The sequence below is a fragment of the Saccoglossus kowalevskii genome, chromosome 4, assembly GCF_978046115.1.
Source record: "Saccoglossus kowalevskii chromosome 4, keSacKowa6.1, whole genome shotgun sequence".
Lineage (NCBI taxonomy): Eukaryota > Metazoa > Hemichordata > Enteropneusta > Harrimaniidae > Saccoglossus > Saccoglossus kowalevskii.
Genome location: NC_140644.1, coordinates 31,597,669 through 31,611,448, shown reverse-complemented (window position 1 = coordinate 31,611,448; position 13,780 = coordinate 31,597,669).

Genomic DNA, 13,780 nt, shown 5'->3' with positions numbered 1-13,780 from the left:
TCTATATATTTAAAATTGGTCAGCATTCTAATGCACATTACTGCAAGTTATGGTGCCCTCGCTGTCAATTGGTTGTGCAGAAATACTAGAAATATGGCAGTGCCAGTGTTTCTGCCAAAGCAGGAATGTTCAAAACCACGATAAATATAAACGTAAGCAATTAGCTTTAAATTTCCTGAAAAGTAAAGATGCAAACATAGGTGAAAACGCTGCAGAGAAAATAAGTAACATTTACAGCTCAGCTCAAGACATTTTATACTCATTCCGAATTTGAGGACAAAATGCTGAATGATGTTGATGATTGAGAATGTAGTTCATTTGCACATGTAATCAAAATGAACTTTTTATATGATATACTATCTATAATTATTATACATCTGTCACCGTAAAGTTAGTGTCGTAATTTTGTGGTACTTTACAGGCTATTTTCATTCTGTCATATTGGGAATATGGAATGGTTACGCGTGTAAGCGTCCTCTATTAATAAAAACAAACATGGCTGCCACCAGAGTTTGACAGGACTCCACACAAAGAAGTTCGCTGTTGATTTTTTTTGTATAATGATAAGGTTATTACGAGAATACCTAAAAGTACGAAGACAGTAGAGCTGGAGTATCGACCAACGCGCAGAGAAAATGTTTACCTGTCATTTTGATGTCAAAATTTTATGACCATGTAAAACAAAATGCAGCAACTCCACTGGTTATCTATTGTCATCGTCTTTCAAAATGATCAATCACGAGATCTATTCACTTTTTTCAGAGATTATAGGTGTAATATATTTTAACAGTCAGGGATATTCTTGTTACTATCTGAATGTAAAAATGAATACACTTGGGAAAAGTTATACAAGATCGTTGTGACTTTTATATTTTGATCTACATTTTCCAAGTGAATGAAGTACCAGTATTACTTTCTCTGTTTTCTATGTATTAATGTCAAGGAAACACACCATTATTGACAGTGTTGCATATATTTAAGTACACACTCTGTAAGTTGCTCATACTGATTTAGCAACCCTGACAAGTTGGTCCACTTTCTACACCATAAAACATATCTAAAACAGTAACTGTAATATGAATGAAATATCTCCGGATAATCGTGCTGGAAACTTGCAATGTCTTTGGAAAGCCCAGTGTGTGTGTGTGTGGGTGGGGGGGTGCAGCTGTGGTACTATACTAATACTAATAATAATGATATTCATCAGCATTGAGATACAGAATACTGCTCCATATGTACTGTTTTATGTACCTTCAATATAACGAATATAATAAATTAGCTACTGTGTGTTTCATCTACAAATTGTTTGGACGGTAAACTTATCACTGTTCTAAAAGGAGAAATTCCAGGAATGACCCTGTAACTAAACTTCAAGTACATACCATTATTGCCTCTGGGGGGGTTATGGCTCTAAATACATCAAACTGCCCAGCTGTTGTTGTTACTATTGTCAATGACATTCCTTGTCAGACAACTGATAGCTGTTACTTACTCACATGACTCAAGCTTGACAGAGTTAAGTGAAATGTAGAACAAGTTTTATACATATCTGGTTACTATCTTAAATATTGGGTCATATTGGAAATAACAACAGGCATATTTATAATTTATGACGCTGACATATGCAATGTCTTAAATTTTTTTCTGAGATTCAAAGCAAAATCCCTGAAAAGCCACAAAGTATTAACGCAGTTGGGTTTAAACAGACATTTATTACATTACCCGCGTCAAATAGCGTTCTATGTTTGCGTCAGTTATATTTTAGTATGATCGCGTAATTGTGTCCAACGCTATAGTAATATGTCCTGGAATTTCTGAACTATGCATGTACTCAATAAATAGTTTGATTCGTACAATAAACACAGTGGCTGTTAATCTTTATTTATATTCATCAATACTGAATTATATTGTGAAATACCTTCACGCAATTTATACTACACATTGTCTTAGAATAGATCAATGGTCATAATGCAAACAATCAAAAAAGATCTTTATTTCTGGTCCCTCAAAATTCAATTTTAAATAGCTTTATTGTTTAAAATCTTTCAAATATCTATTGCAATGTATTTCTGCCACGCTTCTCATTGTATTAAAGGTCGTCACAAACATTTAGGCCTGTAGTCCTGTAGGAATTTTTATGACTTATCCTTCTACACCTTTGAACAAAATATACCCTTTTTTTCTGTAATATTTTCGAATGAGAAAATGGTGGTAGTGGTCATTTAGGTCAGAACAGATCGACAAGCTGTGTATTCATATTACAATATCAAAATAGCCTAGTACCAATTTTCATATTTAATAACATCCACGACGTATTATTTTCCTTATCTAAAAATATATCATTTTATAATAAAAAAAAATATGTGGAATGAAATTCTATATATAGGTGCACCACCAATACAAAACGTTAGTTCAATTAATCTGTGCTGTGGGCGAGGATGTATATATAGTTCATTGTCCCATATGACATCAAACAAGGCAAGTAACATGTATTATCACCTGACATCACATGTTTGTAGCACTTAGTGATGTCATCTGTTTTTATTTTCCACCAACCGAATATGAGTGTATAGTACTCAACGATATAGATGCACTTTAAGCGAACGCACGGAAAGTCTTATACATGTCTGGCTGCTAGCTTAAATATCGAAGTTTCATTAAGTTTTCCATCAAATGACGGTCTATACAATCTCAAACTGCCACGCTTTCAAGATCAAGACTAATGCAAAACATCTATGTTGATACTATCACCAAATTATAAACTTCAAATGACTCCTGGCAGGTATGGTACACTATTGAAACGAATAGAACTCACTTGCTAACTGATATATTACGTTATAAAGTAGTTATAGGCAACAGATTTGACGTTATTAAATATTGAAGTTGTATTTACTCATCAATATATATTTATGTCAGTTGAGATTTCGGACTCAATATCAATATCTCGATAGAAAGCCATTTGAATTACCTACTCAATTTACAGTCCGTTTGTCACAAATATAAATGCAATTGAATTTAAAAGCACACACACGAAAATAGCATCGAAAATTGAATTTGTTTCTGCATGGTTCGATATTAATAAATTTTTGAATATATAATTTTAACATACAGTTTTAAAAAGTCCTTCTAATATATATAGAGTATTGTTTAATTGTTTTGGAATATGTCCAATAATTGGACACACCAACAAGAAATCCATATAATCAAGTTATACTCAGATATATATTCATCATTAATATATCTGCAGCAGAGATAGAAAATGTTACCTACCTAAAACCTAATGCATTGATGTTCTCAATTAGCAATAGATGAAGTGTGTTTCTACGAATTTGTCAATGTACTCATAGAACTATGTATAAAATAAGCGAATAACACCGAATAAACGGCAAGGAAAATACTACATCAAATTATAGTAAACACGTACTGCGTGCGTGACTCGAACCGGCACCTAATCGCCTAGCTTCACGCCACTACACATCTTCCCCTCGGCATCCCCCAAAAAGGATGCTTAATAACCGAGCTTATTACGCGCACCACACAGCGTAGCCAGAATGCGGCAAAGGCCTTCAGATCTGGCTGTACTAGGATGGTGAAAGTAATGGTACAGCATGATAACAATGAATAAGTACTGCGAAATAATGTTAAACTCATATATATGCAATATATATATATAAGTATAAAATAGTCCTGTGTGTACAACAAAAGGCTATTTAGGGCGTACTACTCCCCATCATGAAACAAAATGCAGCCTCTTTTTTTCGTAATATTATCATATAAGAAAATTATCGTGGTTTGCGAAAATGGTGGTAATTGTCTTTCCCAGGAATGTTTCCATGGCAACCATTTCAAAATGTTTTAGAATCTAGTAAAACAGCCATAGTTTTATAGCTAGAAAAACATATTTCATATCAGAAGAGTCAACTGATGTGAAAAACTATGTATCCATATTCGCTCACAATATGCTAATTATTGTATATCTATTATTCTTCATATTATAATTACGTTTCCTCAATTTTTTAATAACAAAAAAAACACAATATGTTAAAAAACATAATCTACGTATATATACCCTCACGCAATTCATGTAGTATAGCCAAACTACAGACGCGATGCTCAAGAGGAAAACCAAATTGTGTACAATAATTAAAGGTAAAGACGCAGCAACTCGTACATTAATTACCTAATATGTATAAATGTTTATGCCGATCTAATATCTGTCATTTTGTATACAATAACTCATCCAAAATCTGTTCCAAGAATATTTTTTAGGGCAGAAGTAGTATTTTTTTTAGGACACAGGCAAATTTCTAAAGATAAGGTGATTGTGCGCAACTGTCTAATTTTATGAAATATGAAAATGAGTATTTTTCTAGATATTTTTCTATGACACATTTAACCTTTAATTTTTGCTCTTTTCAGTGCGAAAATCTTTTATAAAATAAAGCATTGATTGGGGAGAAAAGGAAAACTTTTAAATAAAAAAATACAAATAAAAAATTAAATCAAAGAAAGCTTAGAAAGATTCTTTAGACATCAGTGCAACAGCCATGGAACAGCAAAAAATTAACTAATTATGCAAATTGTGAGATTAATATGCACATTATTATTTACCCCAAAATTATCCGGTCTCTGCATAGTCCTAGAAGATCTATGTCGCAAGTCTCAATGTAATGTGATGATCAGTACTTGGAATATCAAGTGAAAAGCTGAGAATTAATTAATTATGCTAATAAGGTGATTAATATGCACAAATATTTACCCAAAAACTAATTAGGTCTCTGCACAGTCATCAAGTAACTATGCACCAGGTTTCATTGAAACTACTTGAAATATCAAAAGCTGAAAATGGATTAATTATGCAAATTAGGTAATTAATAAGTACTGATATTACCCTAAAAACTATCAGGTCTGTGAAGTGTCATATGACATCTATGTGCCAAGTTTTATGGAAATGTTATGATTAGTACTTGAGATATCACTGGAAAAGCCGAAAATTGATTAATCATTATGCAAATTAGGTAATTAATATAAACAGATTTTTACACAAAACTAATCAAATCTGCGCATTAGTTTAGATAAACAAATAAAACTTAGGACCTGATCGATGCTGCAGGGAACACTCATCTCTGGTTGAAAGAGTTCAAGAGCAGTGAATTCTATTAAGTTTCATCATTGACGCTTTTTTGCTTTCATAGTAGTTTTGATAAACTTAATTTCGACAGCTTCAGCCTGACGAAGAATTTATTTTGGCAACAACATCCTGTGCCATCCTGTGCGCAGCTATACGCTACATTGCGTTCTCTTTCAACAAATATACTGTACATAATATGTCAATATACTGTCAAAACACACAAAATACGTAACAAAATCAAACAAACGATGCCGTCACAAGTCAGTCCAGGACTTTCAGGATTTTGAGGTAGACGAACTGCGCACGTCAAGCTTGACTAAAAATCACGCGAAATCGCTACAAAATCCTAGTTTTTCTCTCAAATAAGATAGTCATATAATGAACGTAAACCTGGCAAACCAGTCAGTTCACGAATATTGCCGCGTATCGTGCTCCCCTGACAAGTTATCGGCGTAAATCAGGTAAATTGAAGAGGAAGGCACCCGGATGGAGGTTAACATACAATTATGGCAAGAGGTTAACATATAACAAGCAGCTAGTCGGTTGAGATAGCTCCGCTGTTAGCAATGTACATTTCAATAAAAGAAAAGAAGATATCATTAGAAAATGAACAATATGTATAGTATCAAAGCAATGGAACTTGCTGTTTTCAACAAGAATTTAAAAATATCACAACTAGATAATTGAAGATATCACCACGAAATTAACAAATCTGAAAGAGATTCACATGTAGTACCTATATATGTAATATAAAAACAATCGGACTTGCGGTTTTCAACAAGCAGTCGAAAATATCACTTTTTACCAAAAATGACAAAAATATTCTTCAAAATTAGAGAATTGAAAATATCATCACGAAATGAACAAATATGAGAGAGAACCACATGTAGTACCTATATATGTGATATCAAAGCAATTTGACTTGCGGTTTTTAACAAGAAGTCAAAAAAATCACTTTTTACCAAAAATTACGAAAATATTCACCAAAATTAGAGAATTAAAGATATCATTACAAAATGAACAAATCTGAGAGAGGTCCACATTTAGTACCTATATATGTAATATCAAAGCAATTGGACTCGCGGTTTTTAACAAGAAGTTGAAAATATCACTTTTTATAAAAAATGACAAAAATCACCAAAATTAGAGAATTGAAGACATCATCATAAAATGAACAAATCTGAGAGAGGTCTACCCAAGGTACATATACACCAAGTATCAAAGCATTGAGGTTTGTAGTTTTCAAGAAGAAGTCGGAAAAGTAAAACATTGACATCGACAACGGACGACGACGGACAATCACTCATATGATAAGCTCCGCTCGACAGCACGTCTGCATATGTACCCCTGTATAGTGTACAGCTTACTGGAGTTAGGAATTAACATTACAAGATCAAGTCATCTTTCTGACTAAAGACATTCATACTTGTATCAACGTAAATACTATGACTAAACCATGGTTATGCAAACAATAAAATGTATCCAACGAAATGATTGGTTATCTCGAAATAGCAGACAAATCAGTGGAAAGAGGATGCCAATTTTGGTAGTGGAATAAACCACTTTTTATCCAAACTCTACCAATTTAAAGTAGAAGACTCGGGTCAATGATGTCATATCTATTTCCATTGCCAACAACTCTGGGCACAGCACATTCCAAGGTATTTCACAATCACCATGCAACTGTCTGAAACGTTCCATTATGCCACAGAGAGATACAGGATGTATGTATCTCAAATGTGTGCTTTTCATTCACACAGTCAGGACTTTTCACTTAAAATTTATGTCACAATATAATGCTTCTACTGCACAAACAATGGCCAAACAATCTTTCTCATTAGTTGCATAAATCATTTCACGAGGCAACAACGTTCTACTGAGGTATACTATAGGATGTTCTTCTCCTTTGTCATTATTTTAAAAACACCCCAAAAATACCATGATCACAAGCACCAACCTGCAAGACAAAAGGTTTTGTATAATCTTGATTATGCAATACAGGTTCAATACTCACAGTCTCCAGTCCATGTTATTATTATATTTGAACGTTTAATATTTGTTAACTCTGTCAAATAAAAAGCAATTTCAGAGAAGTACAACACTTGCTAGGCTTAACAGTCAACCTTGTATTCCGCAATCCTGCAAATGTAATAAATTCGCTTTCCAACTAACATCATACACCTCTATATCATCCATAAATGCACCAGCATACTCACGTGTACCTTGCAGTATTTGATTCATTGTTGGACATTTTTTCATGCCAAAGGGTATCACTGTAAATTCAAAGAGACCAAAATGAGTTATGAAAGCAGAGTTCTCACAGGAAGATTTACTCAAAGGAATTTGCCAGTATCCCTTCGACAAATCAAAAGTAGAAATATAACAGGTATCACCAAACTTTTCTATGTGATCATCCACACCATCCATGGGATAAGCATCAAATTTGGTGACACTGTTAAGAAATCTATAATCTACACAGAATCTGAATGTACCATCTTTCTTACCCACTAACACAATAGGACTTGCCCATGGACTTTTAGATGGTCTAATAATACCTAATTTCTTTTACTGTGGACTGTACTGCTTGAGGTAACCTGTATGGTTTCTGACGTAAGGGAAAGTCAAGTAACCACTTCATGTTCCACCAATACAGTCAGCCCTAGTGCATCTGTAAACACGCCACAAAAACGCTCTAGTAACTGTAATACCTCTGCCCGCTGCTATTCTGTCAGATTTTCATGTATTTTCACACCCTTCCAGGTTTCCATATTTTTTATGGAGTAAATACTGTGTCTAACACCTCATTTATCAACAAAACATGCGTCTAATACATCATTTCTTCCTTGACTACTTCCACTATATCCACGAATGGTATATGGTACACTCTATCAGTTTTCCCTCGACTACCAACACTCACCTCATAATCTACAGCTGTCATTCTGCCTGTAACTTCTGAAAACTTCATGAGAGTAACACCAGTACTTTTCACCAATATCAAAAGATCTTCCACGTGCGTTTGCATCATACCATCTTTTCTGTTTAACCTGTGCGACCACTATATTTTATTTCACTACTTCCATCATCTATCCAATCTTATCCCTTATGTTAATTTCATATTCAGCTAGTTTTTCTTTATCTGGAATATCTCCCGTACACTCGTCCTTTAATATAGCCATAGAGTAATATAGAGTGTCACGTCTTACGTATAATAACTCAAATGGAGCAAATCTTTTGATGGCTCCTGCGATTCTTGGTAAGCAAGTATGGTGAATAGGTATCTGCTGTGTAGCGACACAACATACTGCTCAACAGGCCCATTGCATTGTGGATGATAAATACTAGTTTTCAATTTGTTAATGTGTAGCTTAACACACATATCACTTATAAGATTAGACATAAAATCGGCCCCTTAATCACTAAGTAACTCTTTTGAAATACTTTCTCGACTAAAAATCTCAATTAAACAATCTGTTTCAGCTTCCATATTTGAAATTGGTAATGTTTCTGGATATCTAGTGGCATAATCACACAACACCAATATATATTTAGTACCTTTTTACTTCTTGGTAAAAGTCCTACTAGATCTATAGATCTATTGCTACCTTCCGAAAAAGTACATCGACAATAGGCATTCATATCATTAGCACTTTTTCATGTATATCTCTTAGCAGATTGTTGGCATTCAGCACACATTCTACAATGATCTGTCACATCAGAGAATATCCCTGGCCAATAAAAATGCTACAGTAACCTTTGTTTTGTCTTCTATATTTTTAAATGTCCAGCTAAAGAAATATCATGAGCAATCATTAACAACTCACCTCTACACTTTAATGGGACCACCAACTGAGTCACCTCAGCTGATTCCGAGTTCATGTGTCTTCATTAACGAAATAATAGACCATCCTTCCAGAAAAAAACAAACAAAAAAACAAAGCAATTTGATCAACTTTTCTCGTCTCAATTTGAGTACGTCAAATACTTCATTATCACTATCGCTGGCAAGTGAATCTCATCCTTATGATCCTCAACTTCATCCAACTCACATTGAACATCTATGCTGTCATTAGCATCACCAACATCAACAACACTCCACTGGTCTTGCATGAACACTTGTTAATTGTTCATTACGACTTACCTTACCTTAGCATTATCCATATCATTATGCAAATAACTAAACTAATCTTCATAGCCTCAAATCATCACAGTAGCATTTAAATAAAAAATATACTTTGAATTTTTTGTCTAGACATTTTCTTTCATGAGAGCAATGAATCTACATAAATTATTCCGGGCGTAATAATCAAGACAGTTCGAAAAACAAAATAACAAACAAATCACATAATCACTATGAGCACAATTCGATTGACAAATTAGATAAAGATATTTGGGGCATATTAATATGGTATTTATACCCATACATCTAGGTACATTGCAAAGCAAACTTCATAGTTTTCTTAAGCTGCACTTTTTTTTTGAAAATTAATTATGTGATACATATTCGTTGACACATTCAAGAGTATATTTCTCATTGAAGAAACCATATACCAACTATTTCCTGTATATGTTCTGTCTGCATTATAATTGTTTTTGAAAATTATAATTATTGACGCATGAAATCATGTTTTTATTTTGATTAATTTCAATTTTGTTTACTTAAATAATTGAAGTTTTAATTAAAAGACTAGGAAGTGAGTAATGTCTATCAAATCCAACATTTCGTAAGATTTAGAAAAGTATCTCAGAATATCTGAATGTATTTGTCTTCGTTAGGTAGTATTTACACTTAATGTAAAACGCAGTCATTGTGGTAGAAACTCTGGAGTATGCATTTTTGTGCGTGGGTAATAGGTAAGTAGGTGATCACGACCACCAACATTACATATCATTGCATCTCAAACATAGTATACACTGTCTTTTCAAACACGAATGACCATCAATAAATATCATCTGCTATAAGTGAAGTAATCCAAAATAGCGGCTCCATAAACAAACGATAATTGGAAAACCTCAAGTATTAAATTATTCCTTGGCCGTGTGAATGCCGGGTTCACACAACATGAAATAGCCTCTGACTTTATCGCACTGACTAATCACGGCAAAGCCATACATGTACTGAATGAAATATTTGATCAAGCTTTATCGGAAAAGCCAACAATTGAAGTCTCATGTACCTCAAAACATTCCTTTTATAGAGTTGCTAAAATAATTTCAAACCAATGTGTAGAAATAACAAACGGTTATTTATACATATTGAATAATTTAGAAGCATAACAAGTTTATGTGAAATTTTGCGGAAAATTAAATGTAATGGCCTATGGTACAACTAGCTTATGGCCTAATGAAATTTACCTGCCGATGAATTTAAAAAGGCTGTATTTTGGAACCTGAAACTAGACGATGAACACTGTGACCAGTGTGTTGACAATGTGCCTCGTGATTTAAATGCAAATATATCTATTTTGGAAATTAAGATCAGATGTGCCTAGAAGATCGGTCACTGATACGACTTGATAGCTGGTTGCCAGTGAATAGCTGGTTTATATCATTCAACACATTTCCATAACATAATGACAGTTTGGTATGTGTAGTCTTTTAATATAGAGAGCTATTAGTCAATAGATATGACGTGTTAAGTACTTTGTGTGGTTGGCTGTATATGTGAAGGCTATACCTTATAGTCTTTATATTCCATTGTAATTGGTTAAGTTTTGATAAGTAATAAACAGGAGTCTTAGTCAGTTTGGTAAAGTGTGCTCAACAAGACGGTCACAAGGCAAGAGAGTCTTGGGACTTTTTACAGGAGCGCTGTGTCTTAGAGAGTGCTCGACTGGCCGGCTAAAGACTAGGAGTTAACATATAATTCCTTTGGGTGCATCGTTGTTGGCCGTAAAGCTTAAGTGTTTTTTTCCGATCCCGTACTCAAGTGACGTATATAGAGAACATAATTACCCCCCCCCCTCCATCACACATGTGTACTATTTATTCCATTTCCTAATTTCTGGCTAAACAGAATATTTCTCTACGAAATGATATATAATATATATTGGGGAATAATTCCTGAATATAGATTCAGATTCAATGTTTTGGTCTGCACAAAAGTCTTAAAGTGTCCCCTTATTTCATAGGTTTGTCAGGAAGCCCCCCCCCCACCCCTGACTCCAGCAATCGCGTGGGTGATATGTAAGTAGGTGATCACCACCCGAGACAGCTGACATCCGTGCATCTCACATAACATAATATACACCGTTGTTTCGAACATGCATGGCCGTCATTTAATATCATTAAACATATACACTACCGAAAGCATGTTTTATCGGCTACGTAATCTAAAATGACGGCGTCGTAAACAAACGACAAAATATATAGGGCATTTTTTTCTTTTTTACCGACGTCACATTTATAATTGGCTTCTCAAAGGACTTAAATAATTAACGTTTTTCATGTCCTATATTATAAATCACCACTATATTTATGATATCATAGTTTTAATTTCAAATACAAAGTAAACAGAAATATTCTGAATGATTTTCGACACTTGATAGCAAAATATTTAATTAGTGATGGTTATTGCAAAGTCAGTATAAAAGTATATACAATTGTAATCTGAGGAAGTTGGTGGCAAAATAGATTTGCAAACTGCAAAAGTTACGAAAATCCATGCTTCGTGAACGTTCCGACGTTACAGATGATGTCACTCATGTGCACAAAATTGTATGCTGTCAGTAATGTGATGATTGACAGTATGTTGAGTCATGTTTATACGCTTGTCGACGCATTATATTTCATGTTCGTAATTATCCGTTATGTGTTTGGATAGTGTGTTTAGGCTACCGAGTATCAGAATATACGTATACCACATATGTCTTAGAATATGCTGCAGTCTACATGCGAATAGCGCCCGGCATTCACGGCCACAAGTAATCGTGTATGTATTTAGTGTTCTTTTCGTAATTTGATAGTCCAAAATTTTAAGCTTTGATTCTTATATAGGGATGACCATTCATGGAGAGGCTGTTAACAGTTGATGTATGACCATGCTGATAATGTATAACATATATTTTGGACACTTTTCATTTTGTGATGTTGTCACCCAATCACAACAGAGCGAAAATTAAAGTATGTTATCGAAATTTTACCAGCATTTGTTGAAACATTACATATTAACATAAATTCAAACCAGTTCTAAACCTTCACTAAAAATATACATTGCGATTGAACTGTTTTGTTTGTAATAGTGATTTAAGAATACAGAATAACAAAAAACGCAGATAAAATATAACTAAACTGTTTGTTGAACGATTAGACCGGATTCAGATTGAGCTAGGTGCCATCCGGAGATGACATTATTGAAACATTGTTATTTGGGCGGGGAAATCGTACAATCGGGAAATTTCGGGTGGTTTCAAAACAACTGGGAGTAGAGTTTCAAATGTTACGATTATTTTTATAAATTATTTAAAATGGAAATTATGTCATTATCAAACAATTTAAGTGCCAAAACATACGTTATTGAGATCAGCGATTTTATAAATATACAATTTTAATTGATTAACAAATGCAATATAAGAGGAATTACATTGTAAGGATTTGTCTGTGGTCATCATACACCCCCTTCATCCTAAATGAGGTTACCATTGGAAAAGTTGGATTACCTCACACTTAATTGGTATACTGAGTGAAATAAAAAAATCAATCATTATGTAGTCATTATTTGTTCTCATTCTGGCAGTTTCAGTGTCTATGGACAGATATTATCGTACTATGGTTCTTTTACGATTTTTCTTATAATTTTTAAGCATAAGTTTCATACTTGTAAAATACACCATCTTATAGTTCCGGGCAAATTCTGTTAGAGAAATTCCAGATCTATGATACTAATTTGAAAGGGATCTTCTTCATCTCTAAGTTACCATCAAATTTATTCGGATGTGCAGTTTGTACGAACACACGAGTCATGGCTTGGACAGAAAACTGTAAACTAAGTATGTGGTACACAACTTCACTTCTTGAAAACTCTCTGGAGCTATTCAAAGCGTGACTGAATAGTTGTTAATTGTTCTCCCGAATTTGGCAGATTCTATCTCAATTTGATAAAGTGATTGATTGATGCCACTCTTTTCTTTGGTTATGTTCATGATATAAGCAACATAGGCAAATTCATTATATACAAATTAGATGTCCATATTTTTTGTGGATTCTGAGTAAGTTTTTATGTTATTCACCAACAAGTCACAACATTCCCTCTTGAAAAACAATCGAGTATTGTCACCAATGAATTTTTTTGGCTAGACACGGTATCGTGACTATGGCTGACCACGTTTGGTATGCGTGTGTCTGTGTTTGTATTTTCAAATCAAATCTCATTTGTGGCATCATCCAGTGTATTTATAATTATGTATCTGTAATCATGTATGATGGTATTTTTGCATTTTTCCGCCAAGTGAAAGTATGTCTATGTGTTTGGAAAAAGGTTACGTCATCTTTGAGATCACTGCCATTGTCTTGAACTTGTCCACATATGATGCATTCTATAAAATCTTTGCAAGCAGTGCATGTCTCGTCAGTTTTATCATACCGAGAAAGACTTGTTATTTGCATCTTTCAATAATAATAAAATTATTTACATTTTACGAAGTTAGCACACTC